This window comes from Hyperolius riggenbachi, chromosome 9, assembly GCF_040937935.1.
Source record: "Hyperolius riggenbachi isolate aHypRig1 chromosome 9, aHypRig1.pri, whole genome shotgun sequence".
In the NCBI taxonomy this organism is placed as follows: Eukaryota; Metazoa; Chordata; class Amphibia; order Anura; family Hyperoliidae; genus Hyperolius; species Hyperolius riggenbachi.
In genome coordinates, this window is record NC_090654.1 from 55,385,491 (window position 1) to 55,411,488 (window position 25,998).

The window sequence follows — 25,998 nt, forward strand, 5'->3', positions numbered from 1 at the left end:
CATTGCTGATAGCCGGTATTCAGCAAAGCACTGTGGTAAATCCTTGCAGTGCCTGTGATGTGCTTAAATCGTAAAAGTGCACTGCGTGCAACATTTTGCTGGCAGTTAGAACACCATTCTCATTCTCTGGAATGAGACCGAAAAACGCAATCACTGCAACATGGAGCCACAGTTGCTTAGTAGAAATGCAATCATACTCCCTAGGCGATTGTGATTTGCCTTTTGCGATCCCAGTGTTGAACCCGGCCTAAGGGGGACCAGCTGGATCCCAATTAATTATCAGGTGGTCGTTGTGTTCCCCAACTTTGCACTTGAGGGTGTAAGAGTGGTACCCTTTAAGACCACCTATCCCCCTCTTCCCTCTCCAAAACACTATACTCTATTCCTCTCTCACTCCCATCACCTAACCCGCCCTAATAGAGTCTACCTTACCATGGTGGGCCGGCTTACAATCCTATTTGCCAAAATGTGATTTACTTTTAGCCAACTGGATTAGCCAAAGGACTCTGTTAAAAAAAGAATATAATAAACTATCTTAGATGGAGATTAACTAATTAGGGCCCTTTTTTATTAAGAATGTTTCGATTTAAAAATTGTATCGTTCCCATTTTGCCAATAGCAACAGCACGGCGATGAACATGTAAATTGCATTGCCGGGTTTTTGCTAGTGCAATTGGTATTTTCCAGAATTACAATTGTTGGCCTGCATCTTTTTTTGTTTTGTTTGCGTTTCTATGCTTTGTCCCTTTTTGGTGAGGATTGGTATGGCTATGGGGAGGAGGAGGCCATTATTAGAATTTGGGGGTGTATTTAAATCATTTTAAATACACCCCTGAGTTCTACTCTGCAGGTTGCAACAATTTGTAATCACCAATCAAGTTCTCTTAAGGGCCAGTTCACTCTTGGGGTGCTTTTGGTGGGTAGTGTTTCTGCTCTTTGCTGATAGCCGGTATTCAGCAAAGCACTGCGGTAAATCCTTGCAGTGCGTGTGATGTGCGTATATCGCAAAAGTGCACTGCGTGCAAAATTTTGCTGGCAGTTAGAGCGCCATTCTCATTCTCTGGAATGAGACCGAAAACGCAATCACTGCAACATGGAGCCACAATTGCTTAGTAGAAATGCAATCACACTCCATAGGCGATTGCGATTTGCCTTTTGCGATCCCAGTGTTGAACCCGGCCTAAGGGGGACCAGCTGGATCCCAATTATTTATCAGGTGGTCGTTGTGTTCCCCGACTTTGCACTTGAGGGTGTAAGAGTGGTACCCTTTACGTCCACCTATCTCCCCATCTTCCCTCTCCAAAACACTATACTCTATTCCTCTCTCACTCCCATCACCTAACCCGCCCTAATAGAGTCTACCTTACCATGGTGGGCCGGCTTACAATCCTATTTGCCAAAATGTGATTTACTTTAACCAACTGGATTAGCCAAAGGACTCTGTTAAAAAAAGAATATAATAAACTATCTTAGATGGAGATTAACTAATTAGGGCCCTTTTTTATTAAGCACATTTCGATTTAAAAATTGTATCGTTCCCATTTTGCCAATAGCAACAGCACGGCGATGAACATGCACATTGCATTGCCAGGTTTTTGCTAGTGCAATTGGTATTTTCCAGAATTACAATTGTTGGCCTGCATCTTTTTTTGTTTTGTTTGCGTTTCTATGCTTTGTCCCTTTTTGGTGAGGATTGGTATGGCTATGGGGAGGAGTAGGCCATTATTAGAATTTGGGGGTGTATTTAAATCATTTTAAATACACCCCTGAGTTCTACTCTGCAGGTTGCAACAATTTGTAATCACCAATCAAGTTCTCTTAAGGGCCAGTTCACTCTTGGGGTGCTTTGGTGGGTAGTGTTTCTGCTCTTTGCTGATAGCCGGTATTCAGCAAAGCACTGCGGTAAATCCTTGCAGTGCCTGTGATGTGCGTATATCGCAAAAGTGCACTGCGTGCAACATTTTGCTGGCAGTTAGAGCGCCATTCTCATTCTCTGGAATGAGACCGAAAAACGCAATCACTGCAACATGGAGCCACAATTGCTTAGTAGAAATGCAATCACACTCCATAGGCGATTGCGATTTGCCTTTTGCGATCCCAGTGTTGAACCAGCCTAAGGGGGACCAGCTGGATCCCAATTATTTATCAGGTGGTCGTTGTGTTCCCCGACTTTGCACTTGAGGGTGTAAGAGTGGTACCCTTTAAGTCCACCTATCTCCCCATCTTCCCTCTCCAAAACACTATACTCTATTCCTCTCTCACTCCCATCACCTAACCCGCCCTAATAGAGTCTACCTTACCATGGTGGGCCGGCTTACAATCCTATTTGCCAAAATGTGATTTACTTTTAGCCAACTGGATTAGCCAAAGGACTCTGTTAAAAAAAGAATATAATAAATTATCTTAGATGGAGATTAACTAATTAGGGCCCTTTTTTATTAAGCACATTTCGATTTAAAAATTGTATCGTTCCCATTTTGCCAATAGCAACAGCACGGCGATGAACATGCACATTGCATTGCCGGGTTTTTGCTAGTGCAATTGGTATTTTCCAGAATTACAATTGTTGGCCTGCATCTTTTTTTGTTTTGTTTGCGTTTCTATGCTTTGTCCCTTTTTGGTGAGGATTGGTATGGCTATGGGGAGGAGGAGGCCATTATTAGAATTTGGGGGTGTATTTAAATCATTTTAAATACACCCCTGAGTTCTACTCTGCAGGTTGCAACAATTTGTAATCACCAATCAAGTTCTCTTAAGGGCCAGTTCACTCTTAGGGTGCTTTGGTGGGTAGTGTTTCTGCTCTTTGCTGATAGCCGGTATTCAGCAAAGCACTGCAGTAAATCCTTGCAGTGCGTGTGATGTGCGTAAATCGCAAAAGTGCACTGCGTGCAACATTTTGCTGGCAGTTAGAACACCATTCTCATTCTCTGGAATGAGACCGAAAAACGCAATCACTGCAACATGGAGCCACAGTTGCTTAGTAGAAATGCAATCATACTCCGTAGGCGATTGTGATTTGCCTTTGTGTTGAACCCGGCCTAAGGGGGACCAGCTGGATCCCAATTAATTATCAGGTGGTCGTTGTGTTCCCCAACTTTGCACTTGAGGGTGTAAGAGTGGTACCGTTTAAGACCACCTATCCCCCTCTTCCCTCTCCAAAACACTATACTCTATTCCTCTCTCACTCCCATCACCTAACCCGCCCTAATAGAGTCTACCTTACCATGGTGGGCCGGCTTACAATCCTATTTGCCAAAATGTGATTTACTTTAACCAACTGGATTAGCCAAAGGACTCTGTTAAAAAAAGAATATAATAAACTATCTTAGATGGAGATTAACTAATTAGGGCCCTTTTTTATTAAGCACATTTCGATTTAAAAATTGTATCGTTCCCATTTTGCCAACAGCAACAGCACGGCGATGAACATGCACATTGCATTGCCGGGTTTTTGCTAGTGCAATTGGTATTTTCCAGAATTACAATTGTTGGCCTGCATCTTTTTTTGTTTTGTTTGCGTTTCTATGCTTTGTCCCTTTTTGGTGAGGATTGGTATGGCTATGGGGAGGAGGAGGCCATTATTAGAATTTGGGGGTGTATTTAAATCATTTTAAATACACCCCTGAGTTCTACTCTGCAGGTTGCAACAATTTGTAATCACCAATCAAGTTCTCTTAAGGGCCAGTTCACTCTTGGGGTGCTTTGGGGGGTAGTGTTTCTGCTCTTTGCTGATAGCCGGTATTCAGCAAAGCACTGCGGTAAATCCTTGCAGTGCCTGTGATGTGCGTATATCGCAAAAGTGCACTGCGTGCAACATTTTGCTGGCAGTTAGAGCGCCATTCTCATTCTCTGGAATGAGACCGAAAAACGCAATCACTGCAACATGGAGCCACAATTGCTTAGTAGAAATGCAATCACACTCCATAGGCGATTGCGATTTGCCTTTTGCGATCCCAGTGTTGAACCGGCCTAAGGGGGACCAGCTGGATCCCAATTATTTATCAGGTGGTCGTTGTGTTCCCCGACTTTGCACTTGAGGGTGTAAGAGTGGTACCCTTTAAGTCCACCTATCTCCCCATCTTCCCTCTCCAAAACACTATACTCTATTCCTCTCTCACTCCCATCACCTAACCCGCCCTAATAGAGTCTACCTTACCATGGTGGGCCGGCTTACAATCCTATTTGCCAAAATGTGATTTACTTTTAGCCAACTGGATTAGCCAAAGGACTCTGTTAAAAAAAGAATATAATAAACTATCTTAGATGGAGATTAACTAATTAGGGCCCTTTTTTATTACGGTAAGCACATTTCGATTTAAAAATTGTATCGTTCCCATTTTGCCAATAGCAACAGCACGGCGATGAACATGCACATTGCATTGCCGGGTTTTTGCTATTGCAATTGGTATTTTACAGAATTACAATTGTTGGCCTGCATCTTTTTTTGTTTTGTTTGCGTTTCTATGCTTTGTCCCTTTTTGGTGAGGATTGGTATGGCTATGGGGAGGAGGAGGCCATTATTAGAATTTGGGGGTGTATTTAAATCATTTTAAATACACCCCTGAGTTCTACTCTGCAGGTTGCAACAATTTGTAATCACCAATCAAGTTCTCTTAAGGGCCAGTTCACTCTTGGGGTGCTTTGGTGGGTAGTGTTTCTGCTCTTTGCTGATAGCCGGTATTCAGCAAAGCACTGCGGTAAATCCTTGCAGTGCCTGTGATGTGCGTATATCGCAAAAGTGCACTGCGTGCAACATTTTGCTGGCAGTTAGAGCGCCATTCTCATTCTCTGGAATGAGACCGAAAAACGCAATCACTGCAACATGGAGCCACAATTGCTTAGTAGAAATGCAATCACACTCCATAGGCGATTGCGATTTGCCTTTTGCGATCCCAGTGTTGAACCGGCCTAAGGGGGACCAGCTGGATCCCAATTATTTATCAGGTGGTCGTTGTGTTCCCCGACGTTGCACTTGAGGGTGTAAGAGTGGTACCCTTTAAGACCACCTATCCCCCTCTTCCCTCTCCAAAACGCTATACTCTATTCCTCTCTCACTCCCATCACCTAACCCACCCTAATAGAGTCTACCTTACCATGCTGGGCCGGCTTACAATCCTATTTGCCAAAATGTGATTTAGTTTTAGCTAACTGGATTAGCCAAAGGACTCTGTTAAAAAAAGAATATAATAAACTCTCTTAGATGGAGATTAACTAATTAGCGCCCTTTTTTATTAAGAACGTTTCGATTTAAAAATTGTATCATTCCCATTTTGCCAATAGCAACAGCACGGCGATGAACATGTAAATTGCATTGCCGGGTTTTTGCTAGTGCAATTGGTATTTTCCAGAATTACAATTGTTGGCCTGCATCTTTTTTTCTTTTGTTTGCGTTTCTATGCTTTGTCCCTTTTTGGTGAGGATTGGTATGGCTATGGGGAGGAGGAGGCCATTATTAGAATTTGGGGGTGTATTTAAATCATTTTACATACACCCCTGAGTTCTACTCTGCAGGTTGCAACAATTTGTAATCACCAATCAAGTTCTCTTAAGGGCCAGTTCACTCTTAGGGTGCTTTGGTGGGTAGTGTTTCTGCTCTTTGCTGATAGCCGGTATTCAGCAAAGCACTGCGGTAAATCCTTGCAGTGCGTGTGATGTGCGTAAATCGCAAAAGTGCACTGCGTGCAACATTTTGCTGGCAGTTAGAACACCATTCTCATTCTCTGGAATGAGACCGAAAAACGCAATCACTGCAACATGGAGCCACAATTGCTTAGTAGAAATGCAATCACACTCCGTAGGCGATTGTGATTTGCCTTTTGCGATCCCAGTGTTGAACCCGGCCTAAGGGGGACCAGCTGGATACCAATTATTTATCAGGTGGTCGTTGTGTTCCCCGACTTTGCACTTGAGGGTGTAAGAGTGGTACCCTTTAAGTCCACCTATCCCTCTCTTCCCTCTCCAAAACACTATACTCTATTCCTCTCTCACTCCCATCACCTAACCCGCCCTAATAGAGTCTACCTTACCATGGTGGGCCGGCTTACAATCCTATTTGCCAAAATGTGATTTACTTTTAGCCAACTGGATTAGCCAAAGGACTCTGTTAAAAAAAGAATATAATAAACTATCTTAGATGGAGATTAACTAATTAGGGCCCTTTTTAATTAAGCACATTTCGATTTAAAAATTGTATCGTTCCCATTTTGCCAATAGCAACAGCACGGCGATGAACATGCACATTGCATTGCCGGGTTTTTGCTAGTGCAATTGGTATTTTCCAGAATTACAATTGTTGGTCTGCATCTTTTTTTGTTTTTTTTGCGTTTCTATGCTTTATACCTTTTTGGTGAGGATTGGTATGGCTATGGGGAGGAGGAGGCCATTATTAGAATTTGGGGGTGTATTTAAATCATTTTACATACACCCCTGAGTTCTACTCTGCAGGTTGCAACAATTTGTAATCACCAATCAAGTTCTCTTAAGGGCCAGTTCACTCTTAGGGTGCTTTGGTGGGTAGTGTTTCTGCTCTTTGCTGATAGCCGGTATTCAGCAAAGCACTGCGGTAAATCCTTGCAGTGCGTGTGATGTGCGTAAATCGCAAAAGTGCACTGCGTGCAACATTTTGCTGGCAGTTAGAACACCATTCTCATTCTCTGAAATGAGACCGAAAAACGCAATCACTGCAACATGGAGCCACAGTTGCTTAGTAGAAATGCAATCATACTCCGTAGGCGATTGTGATTTGCCTTTGTGTTGAACCCGGCCTAAGGGGGACCAGCTGGATCCCAATTAATTATCAGGTGGTCGTTGTGTTCCCCAACTTTGCACTTGAGGGTGTAAGAGTGGTACCGTTTAAGACCACCTATCCCCCTCTTCCCTCTCCAAAACACTATACTCTATTCCTCTCTCACTCCCATCACCTAACCCGCCCTAATAGAATCTACCTTACCATGGTGGGCCGGCTTACAATCCTATTGGCCAAAATGTGATTTACTTTTAGCCAACTGGATTAGCCAAAGGACTCTGTTAAAAAAAGAATATAATAAACTATCTTAGATGGAGATTAACTAATTAGGGCCCTTTTTTATTAAGAACGTTTCGATTTAAAAATTGTATCGTTCCCATATTGGCAATAGCAACAGCACGGCGATGAACATGTAAATTGCATTGCCGGTTTTTTGCTAGTGCAATTGGTATTTTCCAGAATTACAATTGTTGGCCTGCATCTTTTTTTGTTTTGTTTGCGTTTCTATGCTTTGTCCCTTTTTGGTGAGGATTGGTATGGCTATGGGGAGGAGGAGGCCATTATTAGAATTTGGGGGTGTATTTAAATCATTTTAAATACACCCCTGAGTTCTACTCTGCAGGTTGCAACAATTTGTAATCACCAATCAAGTTCTCTTAAGGGCCAGTTCACTCTTGGGGTGCTTTGGTGGGTAGTGTTTCTGCTCTTTGCTGATAGCCGGTATTCAGCAAAGCACTGCGGTAAATCCTTGCAGTGCCTGTGATGTGCGTATATCGCAAAAGTGCACTGCGTGCAACATTTTGCTGGCAGTTAGAGCGCCATTCTCATTCTCTGGAATGAGACCGAAAAACGCAATCACTGCAACATGGAGCCACAATTGCTTAGTAAAAATACAATCACACTCCATAGGCGATTGCGATTTGCCTTTTGCGATCCCAGAGTTGAACCGGCCTAAGGTGGACCAGCTGGATCCCAATTATTTATCAGGTGGTCGTTGTGTTCCCCGACTTTGCACTTGAGGGTGTAAGAGTGGTACCCTTTAAGTCCACCTATCCCCCTCTTCCCTCTCCAAAACACTATACTCTATTCCTCTCTCACTCCCATCACCTAACCCGCCCTAATAGAGTCTACCTTACCATGGTGGGCCGGCTTACAATCCTATTTGCCAAAATGTGATTTACTTTTAGCCAACTGGATTAGCCAAAGGACTCTGTTAAAAAAAAGAATATAATAAACTATCTTAGATGGAGATTAACTAATTAGGGCCCTTTTTTATTAAGAACGTTTCGATTTAAAAATTGTATCGTTCTCATTTTGCCAATAGCAACAGCACGGCGATGAACATGTAAATTGCATTGCCGGGTTTTTGCTAGTGCAATTGGTATTTTCCAGAATTACAATTGTTGGTCTGCATCTTTTTTTTTTTTTTTTTTTGCGTTTCTATGCTTTATACCTTTTTGGTGAGGATGGGTATGGCTATGGGGAGGAGGAGGCCATTATTAGAATTTGGGGGTGTATTTAAATCATTTTACATACACCCCTGAGTTCTACTCTGCAGGTTGCAACAATTTGTAATCACCAATCAAGTTCTCTTAAGGGCCAGTTCACTCTTAGGGTGCTTTGGTGGGTAGTGTTTCTGCTCTTTGCTGATAGCCGGTATTCAGCAAAGCACTGCGGTAAATCCTTGCAGTGCCTGTGATGTGCGTAAATCGCAAAAGTGCACTGCGTGCAACATTTTGCTGGCAGTTAGAACACCATTCTCATTCTCTGGAATGAGACCGAAAAACGCAATCACTGCAACATGGAGCCACAGTTGCTTAGTAGAAATGCAATCACACTCCGTAGGCGATTGTGATTTGCCTTTTGCGATCCCAGTGTTGAACCAGGCCTAAGGGGGACCAGCTGGATCCCAATTAATTATCAGGTGGTCGTTGTGTTCCCCAACTTTGCACTTGAAGGTGTAAGAGTGGTACCCTTTAAGACCACCTATCCCCCTCTTCCCTCTCCAAAACACTATACTCTATTCCTCTCTCACTCCCATCACCTAACCCGCCCTAATAGAGTCTACCTTACCATGGTGGGCCGGCTTACAATCCTATTTGCCAAAATGTGATTTACTTTTAGCCAACTGGATTAGCCAAAGGACTATGTTAAAAAAAGAATATAATAAACTATCTTAGATGGAGATTAACTAATTAGGGCCCTTTTTTATTAAGAACGTTTCGATTTAAAAATTGTATCGTTCCCATTTTGCCAATAGCAACAGCACGGCGATGAACATGTAAATTGCATTGCCGGGTTTTTGCTAGTGCAATTGGTATTTTCCAGAATTACAATTGTTGGCCTGCATCTTTTTTTGTTTTGTTTGCGTTTCTATGCTTTGACCCTTTTTGGTGAGGATTGGTATGGCTATGGGGAGGAGGAGGCCATTATTAGAATTTGGGGGTGTATTTAAATCATTTTAAATACACCCCTGAGTTCTACTCTGCAGGTTGCAACAATTTGTAATCACCAATCAAGTTCTCTTAAGGGCCAGTTCACTCTTGGGGTGCTTTGGTGGGTAGTGTTTCTGCTCTTTGCTGATAGCCGGTATTCAGCAAAGCACTGCGGTAAATCCTTGCAGTGCCTGTGATGTGCGTATATCGCAAAAGTGCACTGCGTGCAACATTTTGCTGGCAGTTAGAGCGCCATTCTCATTCTCTGGAATGAGACCGAAAAACGCAATCACTGCAACATGGAGCCACAATTGCTTAGTAGAAATGCAATCACACTCCATAGGCGATTGCGATTTGCCTTTTGCGATCCCAGTGTTGAACCGGCCTAAGGGGGACCAGCTGGATCCCAATTATTTATCAGGTGGTCGTTGTGTTCCCCGACTTTGCACTTGAGGGTGTAAGAGTGGTACCCTTTAAGACCACCTATCCCCCTCTTCCCTCTCCAAAACACTATACTCTATTCCTCTCTCACTCCCATCACCTAACCCGCCCTAATAGAGTCTACCTTACCATGGTGGGCCGGCTTACAATCCTATTTGCCAAAATGTGATTTAGTTTTAGCCAACTGGATTAGCCAAAGGACTCTGTTAAAAAAAGAATATAATAAACTCTCTTAGATGGAGATTAACTAATTAGGGCCCTTTTTTATTAAGCACGTTTCAATTTAAAAATTGTATCGTTCCCATTTTTCCAATAGCAACAGCACGGCGATGAACATGTAAATTGCATTGCCGGGTTTTTGCTAGTGCAATTGGTATTTTCCAGAATTACAATTGTTGGCCTGCATCTTTTTTTGTTTTGTTTGCGTTTCTATGCTTTGTACCTTTTTGGTGAGGATTGGTATGGCTATGGGGAGGAGGAGGCCATTATTAGAATTTGGGGGTATATTTAAATCATTTTAAATACGCCCCTGAGTTCTACTCTGTAGGTTGCAACAATTTGTAATCGCCAATAAAGTTCTCTTAAGGGCCAGTTCACACTTGGGGTGCTTTAATAAGTGGTTTTTTTGCTCTTTGCTGATAGTCGGTATTCAGCAAAGCACTGCGGTAAATCCTTGCAGTGCCTGTGATGTGCGTATATCGCAAAAGTGCACTGCGTGCAACATTTTGCTGGCAGTTAGAGCGCCATTCTCATTCTCTGGAATGAGACCGAAAAACTCAATCACTGCAACATGGAGCCACAATTGCTTAGTAGAAATACAATCACACTCCATAGGCGATTGTGATTTGCCTTTTGCGATCCCAGTGTTGAACCGGCCTAAGGTGGACCAGCTGGATCCCAATTATTTATCAGGTGGTCGTTGTGTTCCCCGACTTTGCACTTGAGGGTGTAAGAGTGGTACCCTTTAAGTCCACCTATCCCCCTCTTCCCTCTCCAAAACACTATACTCTATTCCTCTCTCACTCCCATCACCTAACCCGCCCTAATAGAGTCTACCTTACCATGGTGGGCCGGCTTACAATCCTATTTGCCAAAATGTGATTTACTTTTAGCGAACTGGATTAGCCAAAGGACTCTGTTAAAAAAAGAATATAATAAACTATCTTAGATGGAGATTAACTAATTAGGGCCCTTTTTTATTAAGAACGTTTCGATTTAAAAATTGTATCGTTCTCATTTTGCCAATAGCAACAGCACGGCGATGAACATGTAAATTGCATTGCCGGGTTTTTTCTAGTGCAATTGGTATTTTCCAGAATTACAATTGTTGGTCTGCATCTTTTTTTGTTTTTTTTGCGTTTCTATGCTTTATACCTTTTTGGTGAGGATGGGTATGGCTATGGGGAGGAGGAGGCCATTATTAGAATTTGGGGGTGTATTTAAATCATTTTAAATACACCCCTGAGTTCTACTCTGCAGGTTGCAACAATTTGTAATCACCAATCAAGTTCTCTTAAGGGCCAGTTCACTCTTGGGGTGCTTTGGGGGGTAGTGTTTCTGCTCTTTGCTGATAGCCGGTATTCAGCAAAGCACTGCGGTAAATCCTTGCAGTGCCTGTGATGTGCGTATATCGCAAAAGTGCACTGCGTGCAACATTTTGCTGGCAGTTAGAGCGCCATTCTCATTCTCTGGAATGAGACCGAAAAACGCAATCACTGCAACATGGAGCCACAATTGCTTAGTAGAAATGCAATCACACTCCATAGGCGATTGCGATTTGCCTTTTGCGATCCCAGTGTTGAACCGGCCTAAGGGGGACCAGCTGGATCCCAATTATTTATCAGGTGGTCGTTGTGTTCCCCGACTTTGCACTTGAGGGTGTAAGAGTAGTACCCTTTAAGACCACCTATCCCCCTCTTCCCTCTCCAAAACACTATACTCTATTCCTCTCTCACTCCCATCACCTAACCCGCCCTAATAGAGTCTACCTTACCATGGTGGGCCGGCTTACAATCCTATTTGCCAAAATGTGATTTAGTTTTAGCCAACTGGATTAGCCAAAGGACTCTGTTAAAAAAAGAATATAATAAACTCTCTTAGATGGAGATTAACTAATTAGGGCCCTTTTTTATTAAGCACGTTTCAATTTAAAAATTGTATCGTTCCCATTTTTCCAATAGCAACAGCACGGCGATGAACATGTAAATTGCATTGCCGGGTTTTTGCTAGTGCAATTGGTATTTTCCAGAATTACAATTGTTGGCCTGCATCTTTTTTTGTTTTGTTTGCGTTTCTATGCTTTGTACCTTTTTGGTGAGGATTGGTATGGCTATGGGGAGGAGGAGGCCATTATTAGAATTTGGGGGTATATTTAAATCATTTTAAATACGCCCCTGAGTTCTACTCTGTAGGTTGCAACAATTTGTAATCGCCAATAAAGTTCTCTTAAGGGCCAGTTCACACTTGGGGTGCTTTAATAAGTGGTTTTTTTGCTCTTTGCTGATAGTCGGTATTCAGCAAAGCACTGCGGTAAATCCTTGCAGTGCCTGTGATGTGCGTATATCGCAAAAGTGCACTGCGTGCAACATTTTGCTGGCAGTTAGAGCGCCATTCTCATTCTCTGGAATGAGACCGAAAAACTCAATCACTGCAACATGGAGCCACAATTGCTTAGTAGAAATACAATCACACTCCATAGGCGATTGTGATTTGCCTTTTGCGATCCCAGTGTTGAACCGGCCTAAGGTGGACCAGCTGGATCCCAATTATTTATCAGGTGGTCGTTGTGTTCCCCGACTTTGCACTTGAGGGTGTAAGAGTGGTACCCTTTAAGTCCACCTATCCCCCTCTTCCCTCTCCAAAACACTATACTCTATTCCTCTCTCACTCCCATCACCTAACCCGCCCTAATAGAGTCTACCTTACCATGGTGGGCCGGCTTACAATCCTATTTGCCAAAATGTGATTTACTTTTAGCGAACTGGATTAGCCAAAGGACTCTGTTAAAAAAAGAATATAATAAACTATCTTAGATGGAGATTAACTAATTAGGGCCCTTTTTTATTAAGAACGTTTCGATTTAAAAATTGTATCGTTCTCATTTTGCCAATAGCAACAGCACGGCGATGAACATGTAAATTGCATTGCCGGGTTTTTTCTAGTGCAATTGGTATTTTCCAGAATTACAATTGTTGGTCTGCATCTTTTTTTGTTTTTTTTGCGTTTCTATGCTTTATACCTTTTTGGTGAGGATGGGTATGGCTATGGGGAGGAGGAGGCCATTATTAGAATTTGGGGGTGTATTTAAATCATTTTAAATACACCCCTGAGTTCTACTCTGCAGGTTGCAACAATTTGTAATCACCAATCAAGTTCTCTTAAGGGCCAGTTCACTCTTGGGGTGCTTTGGGGGGTAGTGTTTCTGCTCTTTGCTGATAGCCGGTATTCAGCAAAGCACTGCGGTAAATCCTTGCAGTGCCTGTGATGTGCGTATATCGCAAAAGTGCACTGCGTGCAACATTTTGCTGGCAGTTAGAGCGCCATTCTCATTCTCTGGAATGAGACCGAAAAACGCAATCACTGCAACATGGAGCCACAATTGCTTAGTAGAAATGCAATCACACTCCATAGGCGATTGCGATTTGCCTTTTGCGATCCCAGTGTTGAACCGGCCTAAGGGGGACCAGCTGGATCCCAATTATTTATCAGGTGGTCGTTGTGTTCCCCGACTTTGCACTTGAGGGTGTAAGAGTAGTACCCTTTAAGACCACCTATCCCCCTCTTCCCTCTCCAAAACACTATACTCTATTCCTCTCTCACTCCCATCACCTAACCCGCCCTAATAGAGTCTACCTTACCATGGTGGGCCGGCTTACAATCCTATTTGCCAAAATGTGATTTAGTTTTAGCCAACTGGATTAGCCAAAGGACTCTGTTAAAAAAAGAATATAATAAACTCTCTTAGATGGAGATTAACTAATTAGGGCCCTTTTTTATTAAGCACGTTTCAATTTAAAAATTGTATCGTTCCCATTTTTCCAATAGCAACAGCACGGCGATGAACATGTAAATTGCATTGCCGGGTTTTTGCTAGTGCAATTGGTATTTTCCAGAATTACAATTGTTGGCCTGCATCTTTTTTTGTTTTGTTTGCGTTTCTATGCTTTGTACCTTTTTGGTGAGGATTGGTATGGCTATGGGGAGGAGGAGGCCATTATTAGAATTTGGGGGTATATTTAAATCATTTTAAATACGCCCCTGAGTTCTACTCTGTAGGTTGCAACAATTTGTAATCGCCAATAAAGTTCTCTTAAGGGCCAGTTCACACTTGGGGTGCTTTAATAAGTGGTTTTTTTGCTCTTTGCTGATAGTCGGTATTCAGCAAAGCACTGCGGTAAATCCTTGCAGTGCCTGTGATGTGCGTATATCGCAAAAGTGCACTGCGTGCAACATTTTGCTGGCAGTTAGAGCGCCATTCTCATTCTCTGGAATGAGACCAAAAAACTCAATCACTGCAACATGGAGCCACAATTGCTTAGTAGAAATACAATCACACTCCATAGGCGATTGTGATTTGCCTTTTGCGATCCCAGTGTTGAACCGGCCTAAGGTGGACCAGCTGGATCCCAATTATTTATCAGGTGGTCGTTGTGTTCCCCGACTTTGCACTTGAGGGTGTAAGAGTGGTACCCTTTAAGTCCACCTATCCCCCTCTTCCCTCTCCAAAACACTATACTCTATTCCTCTCTCACTCCCATCACCTAACCCGCCCTAATAGAGTCTACCTTACCATGGTGGGCCGGCTTACAATCCTATTTGCCAAAATGTGATTTACTTTTAGCGAACTGGATTAGCCAAAGGACTCTGTTAAAAAAAGAATATACCGTATATACTCGCAAGCAAGCCGAATTTTTGACCCCCCAAAAGTGGGCCAAAAGTTGGGGGGTCGGCTTGCTTGCGAGTCATGTGTGGGTGGGTGGATAGGTGCTGTCCCTCCCCGCTCCCCCTGCGGCCGCCGCTGCTGCTATTACCTCAGGCGGCGCCGCTGCCTCTATCCCCGTCCTCCTCCGGTAACTCATTCACACAGCAGCGCGCCCCCCGCTGCTGTGATGACGCAGGAAACCATAGAGAGCGGTTCCCATAGTAACGGCATCACGCTACAGGAAGCCGCTCTCTATGGTTTCCTCGTCATCACAGCAGCGAGAGGCGCGCTGCTGTGAATGAGTTACTACCGGAGGAGGACGGGGATAGAGGAAGCGGCGCCGCCTGAGGTAATAGCAGCAGCGGCGGCCGCAGGGGGAGCGGGGAGGGACAGCACCTACCCACCCATACTGGGGCATTATGCTAGCTATATGGGGCACTATACTAGCTATAATGGGGCACTATACTAGCTATACTGGGGGCACTATACTAGCTATACTGGGGGCACTATACTAGCTATACTGGGGGCACTATACTAGCTATACTGGGGGCACTATACTAGCTATACTGGGGGCACTATACTAGCTATACTGGGGGCACTATACTAGCTATACTGGGGGCACTATACTAGCTATAATGGGGCACTATACTAGCTATAATGGGGCACTATACTAGCTATACTGGGGGCACTATACTAGCTATACTGGGGGCACTATACTAGCTATACTGGGGGCACTATACTAGCTATACTGGGGGCACTATACTAGCTATACTGGGGGCACTATACTAGCTATACTGGGGGCACTATACTAGCGGCACTATACTAGCTATACTGGGGGCACTATACTAACTATACTGAGCACTATACTAGCTAAACTGGGGCACTTCACTAGCTATACTGAGCACTATACTAGCTATACTGAGCACTATACTAGCTATACTGAGCACTATACTAGCTATACTGGGGCATTTTACTAGCTATACTGAGTACTACCTACCTATACTGAGCACTATACTAGCTAAACTGGGGCACTTCACTAGCTATAATGAGCACTATACTAGCTATACTGAGCACTATACTAGCTATAATGAGCACTATACTAGCTATACTGGGGCATTTTACTTGCTATACTGAGCACTACCTACCTATACTGGGCACTATACTAGCTATACTGGGACATACTGGGGGGATCACGCGGCCAGCGTTTCCTACCCCGGCTTACATGAGGGTCAATCATTTTTTCCTGTTTTTTGGGGTAAAAGTGGGGGGGTCGGCTTACATGCGGGTCGGCTTGCTTGCGAGTATATACGGTAATAAACTATCTTAGATGGAGATTAACTAATTAGGGCCCTTTTTTATTAAGAACGTTTCGATTTAAAAATTGTATCGTTCTCATTTTGCCAATAGCAACAGCACGGCGATGAACATGTAAATTGCATTGCCGGGTTTTTTCTAGTGCAATTGGTATTTTCCAGAATTACAATTGTTGGTCTGCATCTTTTTTTGTTTTTTTTGCGTTTCTATGCTTTATACCTTTTTGGTGAGGATGGGTATGGCTATGGGGAGGAGGAGGCCATTATTAGAATTTGGGGGTGTATTTAAATCATTTTAAATACACCCCTGAGTTCTACTCTGCAGGTTGCAACAATTTGTAATCACCAATCAAGTTCTCTTAAGGGCCAGTTCACTCTTAGGGTGCTTTGGTGGGTAGTGTTTCTGCTCTTTGCTGATAGCCGGTATTCAGCAAGCACTGCGGTAAATCCTTGCAGTGCCTTCGATATGCGTAAATCGCAAAAGTGCACTGCGTGCAACATTTTGCTGGCAGTTAGAACACCATTCTCATTCTCTGGAATGAGACCGAAAAACGCAATCACTGCAACATGGAGCCACAGTTGCTTAGTAGAAATGCAATCATACTCCGTAGGCGATTATGATTTGAATTTTGCGATCCCAGTGTTGAACCCGGCCTAAGGGGGACCAGCTGGATCCCAATTAATTATCAGGTGGTCGTTGTGTTCCCCAACTTTGCACTTGAGGGTGTAAGAGTGGTACCCTTTAAGACCACCTATCCCCCTCTTCCCTCTCCAAAACACTATACTCTATTCCTCTCTCACTCCCATCACCTAACCCGCCCTAATAGAGTCTACCTTACCATGGTGGGCCGGCTTACAATCCTATTTGCCAAAATGTGATTTACTTTTAGCCAACTGGATTAGCCAAAGGACTCTGTTAAAAAAAGAATATAATAAACTATCTTAGATGGAGATTAACTAATTAGGGCCCTTTTTTATTAAGAACGTTTCGATTTAAAAATTGTATCGTTCTCATTTTGCCAATAGCAACAGCACGGCGATGAACATGTAAATTGCATTGCCGGGTTTTTTCTAGTGCAATTGGTATTTTCCAGAATTACAATTGTTGGCCTGCATCTTTTTTTGTTTTGTTTGCGTTTCTATGCTTTGTCCCTTTTTGGTGAGGATTGGTATGGCTATGGGGAGGAGGAGGCCATTATTAGAATTTGGGGGTGTATTTAAATCATTTTAAATACACCCCTGAGTTCTACTCTGCAGGTTGCAACAATTTGTAATCACCAATCAAGTTCTCTTAAGGGCCAGTTCACTCTTGGGGTGCTTTGGTGGGTAGTGTTTCTGCTCTTTGCTGATAGCCGGTATTCAGCAAAGCACTGCGGTAAATCCTTGCAGTGCCTGTGATGTGCGTATATCGCAAAAGTGCACTGCGTGCAACATTTTGCTGGCAGTTAGAGCGCCATTCTCATTCTCTGGAATGAGACCGAAAAACGCAATCACTGCAACATGGAGCCACAATTGCTTAGTAAAAATACAATCACACTCCATAGGCGATTGCGATTTGCCTTTTGCGATCCCAGAGTTGAACCGGCCTAAGGTGGACCAGCTGGATCCCAATTATTTATCAGGTGGTCGTTGTGTTCCCCGACTTTGCACTTGAGGGTGTAAGAGTGGTACCCTTTAAGTCCACCTATCCCCCTCTTCCCTCTCCAAAACACTATACTCTATTCCTCTCTCACTCCCATCACCTAACCCGCCCTAATAGAGTCTACCTTACCATGGTGGGCCGGCTTACAATCCTATTTGCCAAAATGTGATTTACTTTTAGCCAACTGGATTAGCCAAAGGACTCTGTTAAAAAAAAGAATATAATAAACTATCTTAGATGGAGATTAACTAATTAGGGCCCTTTTTTATTAAGAACGTTTCGATTTAAAAATTGTATCGTTCTCATTTTGCCAATAGCAACAGCACGGCGATGAACATGTAAATTGCATTGCCGGGTTTTTGCTAGTGCAATTGGTATTTTCCAGAATTACAATTGTTGGTCTGCATCTTTTTTTTTTTTTTTTTTTGCGTTTCTATGCTTTATACCTTTTTGGTGAGGATGGGTATGGCTATGGGGAGGAGGAGGCCATTATTAGAATTTGGGGGTGTATTTAAATCATTTTACATACACCCCTGAGTTCTACTCTGCAGGTTGCAACAATTTGTAATCACCAATCAAGTTCTCTTAAGGGCCAGTTCACTCTTAGGGTGCTTTGGTGGGTAGTGTTTCTGCTCTTTGCTGATAGCCGGTATTCAGCAAAGCACTGCGGTAAATCCTTGCAGTGCCTGTGATGTGCGTAAATCGCAAAAGTGCACTGCGTGCAACATTTTGCTGGCAGTTAGAACACCATTCTCATTCTCTGGAATGAGACCGAAAAACGCAATCACTGCAACATGGAGCCACAGTTGCTTAGTAGAAATGCAATCACACTCCGTAGGCGATTGTGATTTGCCTTTTGCGATCCCAGTGTTGAACCAGGCCTAAGGGGGACCAGCTGGATCCCAATTAATTATCAGGTGGTCGTTGTGTTCCCCAACTTTGCACTTGAAGGTGTAAGAGTGGTACCCTTTAAGACCACCTATCCCCCTCTTCCCTCTCCAAAACACTATACTCTATTCCTCTCTCACTCCCATCACCTAACCCGCCCTAATAGAGTCTACCTTACCATGGTGGGCCGGCTTACAATCCTATTTGCCAAAATGTGATTTACTTTTAGCCAACTGGATTAGCCAAAGGACTATGTTAAAAAAAGAATATAATAAACTATCTTAGATGGAGATTAACTAATTAGGGCCCTTTTTTATTAAGAACGTTTCGATTTAAAAATTGTATCGTTCCCATTTTGCCAATAGCAACAGCACGGCGATGAACATGTAAATTGCATTGCCGGGTTTTTGCTAGTGCAATTGGTATTTTCCAGAATTACAATTGTTGGCCTGCATCTTTTTTTGTTTTGTTTGCGTTTCTATGCTTTGACCCTTTTTGGTGAGGATTGGTATGGCTATGGGGAGGAGGAGGCCATTATTAGAATTTGGGGGTGTATTTAAATCATTTTAAATACACCCCTGAGTTCTACTCTGCAGGTTGCAACAATTTGTAATCACCAATCAAGTTCTCTTAAGGGCCAGTTCACTCTTGGGGTGCTTTGGTGGGTAGTGTTTCTGCTCTTTGCTGATAGCCGGTATTCAGCAAAGCACTGCGGTAAATCCTTGCAGTGCCTGTGATGTGCGTATATCGCAAAAGTGCACTGCGTGCAACATTTTGCTGGCAGTTAGAGCGCCATTCTCATTCTCTGGAATGAGACCGAAAAACGCAATCACTGCAACATGGAGCCACAATTGCTTAGTAGAAATGCAATCACACTCCATAGGCGATTGCGATTTGCCTTTTGCGATCCCAGTGTTGAACCGGCCTAAGGGGGACCAGCTGGATCCCAATTATTTATCAGGTGGTCGTTGTGTTCCCCGACTTTGCACTTGAGGGTGTAAGAGTGGTACCCTTTAAGACCACCTATCCCCCTCTTCCCTCTCCAAAACACTATACTCTATTCCTCTCTCACTCCCATCACCTAACCCGCCCTAATAGAGTCTACCTTACCATGGTGGGCCGGCTTACAATCCTATTTGCCAAAATGTGATTTAGTTTTAGCCAACTGGATTAGCCAAAGGACTCTGTTAAAAAAAGAATATAATAAACTCTCTTAGATGGAGATTAACTAATTAGGGCCCTTTTTTATTAAGCACGTTTCAATTTAAAAATTGTATCGTTCCCATTTTTCCAATAGCAACAGCACGGCGATGAACATGTAAATTGCATTGCCGGGTTTTTGCTAGTGCAATTGGTATTTTCCAGAATTACAATTGTTGGCCTGCATCTTTTTTTGTTTTGTTTGCGTTTCTATGCTTTGTACCTTTTTGGTGAGGATTGGTATGGCTATGGGGAGGAGGAGGCCATTATTAGAATTTGGGGGTATATTTAAATCATTTTAAATACGCCCCTGAGTTCTACTCTGTAGGTTGCAACAATTTGTAATCGCCAATAAAGTTCTTTTAAGGGCCAGTTCACACTTGGGGTGCTTTAATAAGTGGTTTTTTTGCTCTTTGCTGATAGTCGGTATTCAGCAAAGCACTGCGGTAAATCCTTGCAGTGCCTGTGATGTGCGTATATCGCAAAAGTGCACTGCGTGCAACATTTTGCTGGCAGTTAGAGCGCCATTCTCATTCTCTGGAATGAGACCGAAAAACTCAATCACTGCAACATGGAGCCACAATTGCTTAGTAGAAATACAATCACACTCCATAGGCGATTGTGATTTGCCTTTTGCGATCCCAGTGTTGAACCGGCCTAAGGTGGACCAGCTGGATCCCAATTATTTATCAGGTGGTCGTTGTGTTCCCCGACTTTGCACTTGAGGGTGTAAGAGTGGTACCCTTTAAGTCCACCTATCCCCCTCTTCCCTCTCCAAAACACTATACTCTATTCCTCTCTCACTCCCATCACCTAACCCGCCCTAATAGAGTCTACCTTACCATGGTGGGCCGGCTTACAATCCTATTTGCCAAAATGTGATTTACTTTTAGCGAACTGGATTAGCCAAAGGACTCTGTTAAAAAAAGAATATAATAAACTATCTTAGATGGAGATTAACTAATTAGGGCCCTTTTTTATTAAGAACGTTTCGATTTAAAAATTGTATCGTTCTCATTTTGCCAATAGCAACAGCACGGCGATGAACATGTAAATTGCATTGCCGGGTTTTTTCTAGTGCAATTGGTATTTTCCAGAATTACAATTGTTGGTCTGCATCTTTTTTTGTTTTTTTTGCGTTTCTATGCTTTATACCTTTTTGGTGAGGATGGGTATGGCTATGGGGAGGAGGAGGCCATTATTAGAATTTGGGGGTGTATTTAAATCATTTTAAATACACCCCTGAGTTCTACTCTGCAGGTTGCAACAATTTGTAATCACCAATCAAGTTCTCTTAAGGGCCAGTTCACTCTTGGGGTGCTTTGGGGGGTAGTGTTTCTGCTCTTTGCTGATAGCCGGTATTCAGCAAAGCACTGCGGTAAATCCTTGCAGTGCCTGTGATGTGCGTATATCGCAAAAGTGCACTGCGTGCAACATTTTGCTGGCAGTTAGAGCGCCATTCTCATTCTCTGGAATGAGACCGAAAAACGCAATCACTGCAACATGGAGCCACAATTGCTTAGTAGAAATGCAATCACACTCCATAGGCGATTGCGATTTGCCTTTTGCGATCCCAGTGTTGAACCGGCCTAAGGGGGACCAGCTGGATCCCAATTATTTATCAGGTGGTCGTTGTGTTCCCCGACTTTGCACTTGAGGGTGTAAGAGTAGTACCCTTTAAGACCACCTATCCCCCTCTTCCCTCTCCAAAACACTATACTCTATTCCTCTCTCACTCCCATCACCTAACCCGCCCTAATAGAGTCTACCTTACCATGGTGGGCCGGCTTACAATCCTATTTGCCAAAATGTGATTTAGTTTTAGCCAACTGGATTAGCCAAAGGACTCTGTTAAAAAAAGAATATAATAAACTCTCTTAGATGGAGATTAACTAATTAGGGCCCTTTTTTATTAAGCACGTTTCAATTTAAAAATTGTATCGTTCCCATTTTTCCAATAGCAACAGCACGGCGATGAACATGTAAATTGCATTGCCGGGTTTTTGCTAGTGCAATTGGTATTTTCCAGAATTACAATTGTTGGCCTGCATCTTTTTTTGTTTTGTTTGCGTTTCTATGCTTTGTACCTTTTTGGTGAGGATTGGTATGGCTATGGGGAGGAGGAGGCCATTATTAGAATTTGGGGGTATATTTAAATCATTTTAAATACGCCCCTGAGTTCTACTCTGTAGGTTGCAACAATTTGTAATCGCCAATAAAGTTCTCTTAAGGGCCAGTTCACACTTGGGGTGCTTTAATAAGTGGTTTTTTTGCTCTTTGCTGATAGTCGGTATTCAGCAAAGCACTGCGGTAAATCCTTGCAGTGCCTGTGATGTGCGTATATCGCAAAAGTGCACTGCGTGCAACATTTTGCTGGCAGTTAGAGCGCCATTCTCATTCTCTGGAATGAGACCGAAAAACTCAATCACTGCAACATGGAGCCACAATTGCTTAGTAGAAATACAATCACACTCCATAGGCGATTGTGATTTGCCTTTTGCGATCCCAGTGTTGAACCGGCCTAAGGTGGACCAGCTGGATCCCAATTATTTATCAGGTGGTCGTTGTGTTCCCCGACTTTGCACTTGAGGGTGTAAGAGTGGTACCCTTTAAGTCCACCTATCCCCCTCTTCCCTCTCCAAAACACTATACTCTATTCCTCTCTCACTCCCATCACCTAACCCGCCCTAATAGAGTCTACCTTACCATGGTGGGCCGGCTTACAATCCTATTTGCCAAAATGTGATTTACTTTTAGCGAACTGGATTAGCCAAAGGACTCTGTTAAAAAAAGAATATAATAAACTATCTTAGATGGAGATTAACTAATTAGGGCCCTTTTTTATTAAGAACGTTTCGATTTAAAAATTGTATCGTTCTCATTTTGCCAATAGCAACAGCACGGCGATGAACATGTAAATTGCATTGCCGGGTTTTTTCTAGTGCAATTGGTATTTTCCAGAATTACAATTGTTGGTCTGCATCTTTTTTTGTTTTTTTTGCGTTTCTATGCTTTATACCTTTTTGGTGAGGATGGGTATGGCTATGGGGAGGAGGAGGCCATTATTAGAATTTGGGGGTGTATTTAAATCATTTTAAATACACCCCTGAGTTCTACTCTGCAGGTTGCAACAATTTGTAATCACCAATCAAGTTCTCTTAAGGGCCAGTTCACTCTTGGGGTGCTTTGGGGGGTAGTGTTTCTGCTCTTTGCTGATAGCCGGTATTCAGCAAAGCACTGCGGTAAATCCTTGCAGTGCCTGTGATGTGCGTATATCGCAAAAGTGCACTGCGTGCAACATTTTGCTGGCAGTTAGAGCGCCATTCTCATTCTCTGGAATGAGACCGAAAAACGCAATCACTGCAACATGGAGCCACAATTGCTTAGTAGAAATGCAATCACACTCCATAGGCGATTGCGATTTGCCTTTTGCGATCCCAGTGTTGAACCGGCCTAAGGGGGACCAGCTGGATCCCAATTATTTATCAGGTGGTCGTTGTGTTCCCCGACTTTGCACTTGAGGGTGTAAGAGTAGTACCCTTTAAGACCACCTATCCCCCTCTTCCCTCTCCAAAACACTATACTCTATTCCTCTCTCACTCCCATCACCTAACCCGCCCTAATAGAGTCTACCTTACCATGGTGGGCCGGCTTACAATCCTATTTGCCAAAATGTGATTTAGTTTTAGCCAACTGGATTAGCCAAAGGACTCTGTTAAAAAAAGAATATAATAAACTCTCTTAGATGGAGATTAACTAATTAGGGCCCTTTTTTATTAAGCACGTTTCAATTTAAAAATTGTATCGTTCCCATTTTTCCAATAGCAACAGCACGGCGATGAACATGTAAATTGCATTGCCGGGTTTTTGCTAGTGCAATTGGTATTTTCCAGAATTACAATTGTTGGCCTGCATCTTTTTTTGTTTTGTTTGCGTTTCTATGCTTTGTACCTTTTTGGTGAGGATTGGTATGGCTATGGGGAGGAGGAGGCCATTATTAGAATTTGGGGGTATATTTAAATCATTTTAAATACGCCCCTGAGTTCTACTCTGTAGGTTGCAACAATTTGTAATCGCCAATAAAGTTCTCTTAAGGGCCAGTTCACACTTGGGGTGCTTTAATAAGTGGTTTTTTTGCTCTTTGCTGATAGTCGGTATTCAGCAAAGCACTGCGGTAAATCCTTGCAGTGCCTGTGATGTGCGTATATCGCAAAAGTGCACTGCGTGCAACATTTTGCTGGCAGTTAGAGCGCCATTCTCATTCTCTGGAATGAGACCAAAAAACTCAATCACTGCAACATGGAGCCACAATTGCTTAGTAGAAATACAATCACACTCCATAGGCGATTGTGATTTGCCTTTTGCGATCCCAGTGTTGAACCGGCCTAAGGTGGACCAGCTGGATCCCAATTATTTATCAGGTGGTCGTTGTGTTCCCCGACTTTGCACTTGAGGGTGTAAGAGTGGTACCCTTTAAGTCCACCTATCCCCCTCTTCCCTCTCCAAAACACTATACTCTATTCCTCTCTCACTCCCATCACCTAACCCGCCCTAATAGAGTCTACCTTACCATGGTGGGCCGGCTTACAATCCTATTTGCCAAAATGTGATTTACTTTTAGCGAACTGGATTAGCCAAAGGACTCTGTTAAAAAAAGAATATAATAAACTATCTTAGATGGAGATTAACTAATTAGGGCCCTTTTTTATTAAGAACGTTTCGATTTAAAAATTGTATCGTTCTCATTTTGCCAATAGCAACAGCACGGCGATGAACATGTAAATTGCATTGCCGGGTTTTTTCTAGTGCAATTGGTATTTTCCAGAATTACAATTGTTGGTCTGCATCTTTTTTTGTTTTTTTTGCGTTTCTATGCTTTATACCTTTTTGGTGAGGATGGGTATGGCTATGGGGAGGAGGAGGCCATTATTAGAATTTGGGGGTGTATTTAAATCATTTTAAATACACCCCTGAGTTCTACTCTGCAGGTTGCAACAATTTGTAATCACCAATCAAGTTCTCTTAAGGGCCAGTTCACTCTTAGGGTGCTTTGGTGGGTAGTGTTTCTGCTCTTTGCTGATAGCCGGTATTCAGCAAGCACTGCGGTAAATCCTTGCAGTGCCTTCGATATGCGTAAATCGCAAAAGTGCACTGCGTGCAACATTTTGCTGGCAGTTAGAACACCATTCTCATTCTCTGGAATGAGACCGAAAAACGCAATCACTGCAACATGGAGCCACAGTTGCTTAGTAGAAATGCAATCATACTCCGTAGGCGATTATGATTTGAATTTTGCGATCCCAGTGTTGAACCCGGCCTAAGGGGGACCAGCTGGATCCCAATTAATTATCAGGTGGTCGTTGTGTTCCCCAACTTTGCACTTGAGGGTGTAAGAGTGGTACCCTTTAAGACCACCTATCCCCCTCTTCCCTCTCCAAAACACTATACTCTATTCCTCTCTCACTCCCATCACCTAACCCGCCCTAATAGAGTCTACCTTACCATGGTGGGCCGGCTTACAATCCTATTTGCCAAAATGTGATTTACTTTTAGCCAACTGGATTAGCCAAAGGACTCTGTTAAAAAAAGAATATAATAAACTATCTTAGATGGAGATTAACTAATTAGGGCCCTTTTTTATTAAGAACGTTTCGATTTAAAAATTGTATCGTTCTCATTTTGCCAATAGCAACAGCACGGCGATGAACATGTAAATTGCATTGCCGGGTTTTTTCTAGTGCAATTGGTATTTTCCAGAATTACAATTGTTGGTCTGCATCTTTTTTTGTTTTTTTTGCGTTTCTATGCTTTATACCTTTTTGGTGAGGATGGGTATGGCTATGGGGAGGAGGAGGCCATTATTAGAATTTGGGGGTGTATTTAAATCATTTTAAATACACCCCTGAGTTCTACTCTGCAGGTTGCAACAATTTGTAATCACCAATCAAGTTCTCTTAAGGGCCAGTTCACTCTTGGGGTGCTTTGGGGGGTAGTGTTTCTGCTCTTTGCTGATAGCCGGTATTCAGCAAAGCACTGCGGTAAATCCTTGCAGTGCCTGTGATGTGCGTATATCGCAAAAGTGCACTGCGTGCAACATTTTGCTGGCAGTTAGAGCGCCATTCTCATTCTCTGGAATGAGACCGAAAAACGCAATCACTGCAACATGGAGCCACAATTGCTTAGTAGAAATGCAATCACACTCCATAGGCGATTGCGATTTGCCTTTTGCGATCCCAGTGTTGAACCGGCCTAAGGGGGACCAGCTGGATCCCAATTATTTATCAGGTGGTCGTTGTGTTCCCCGACTTTGCACTTGAGGGTGTAAGAGTAGTACCCTTTAAGACCACCTATCCCCCTCTTCCCTCTCCAAAACACTATACTCTATTCCTCTCTCACTCCCATCACCTAACCCG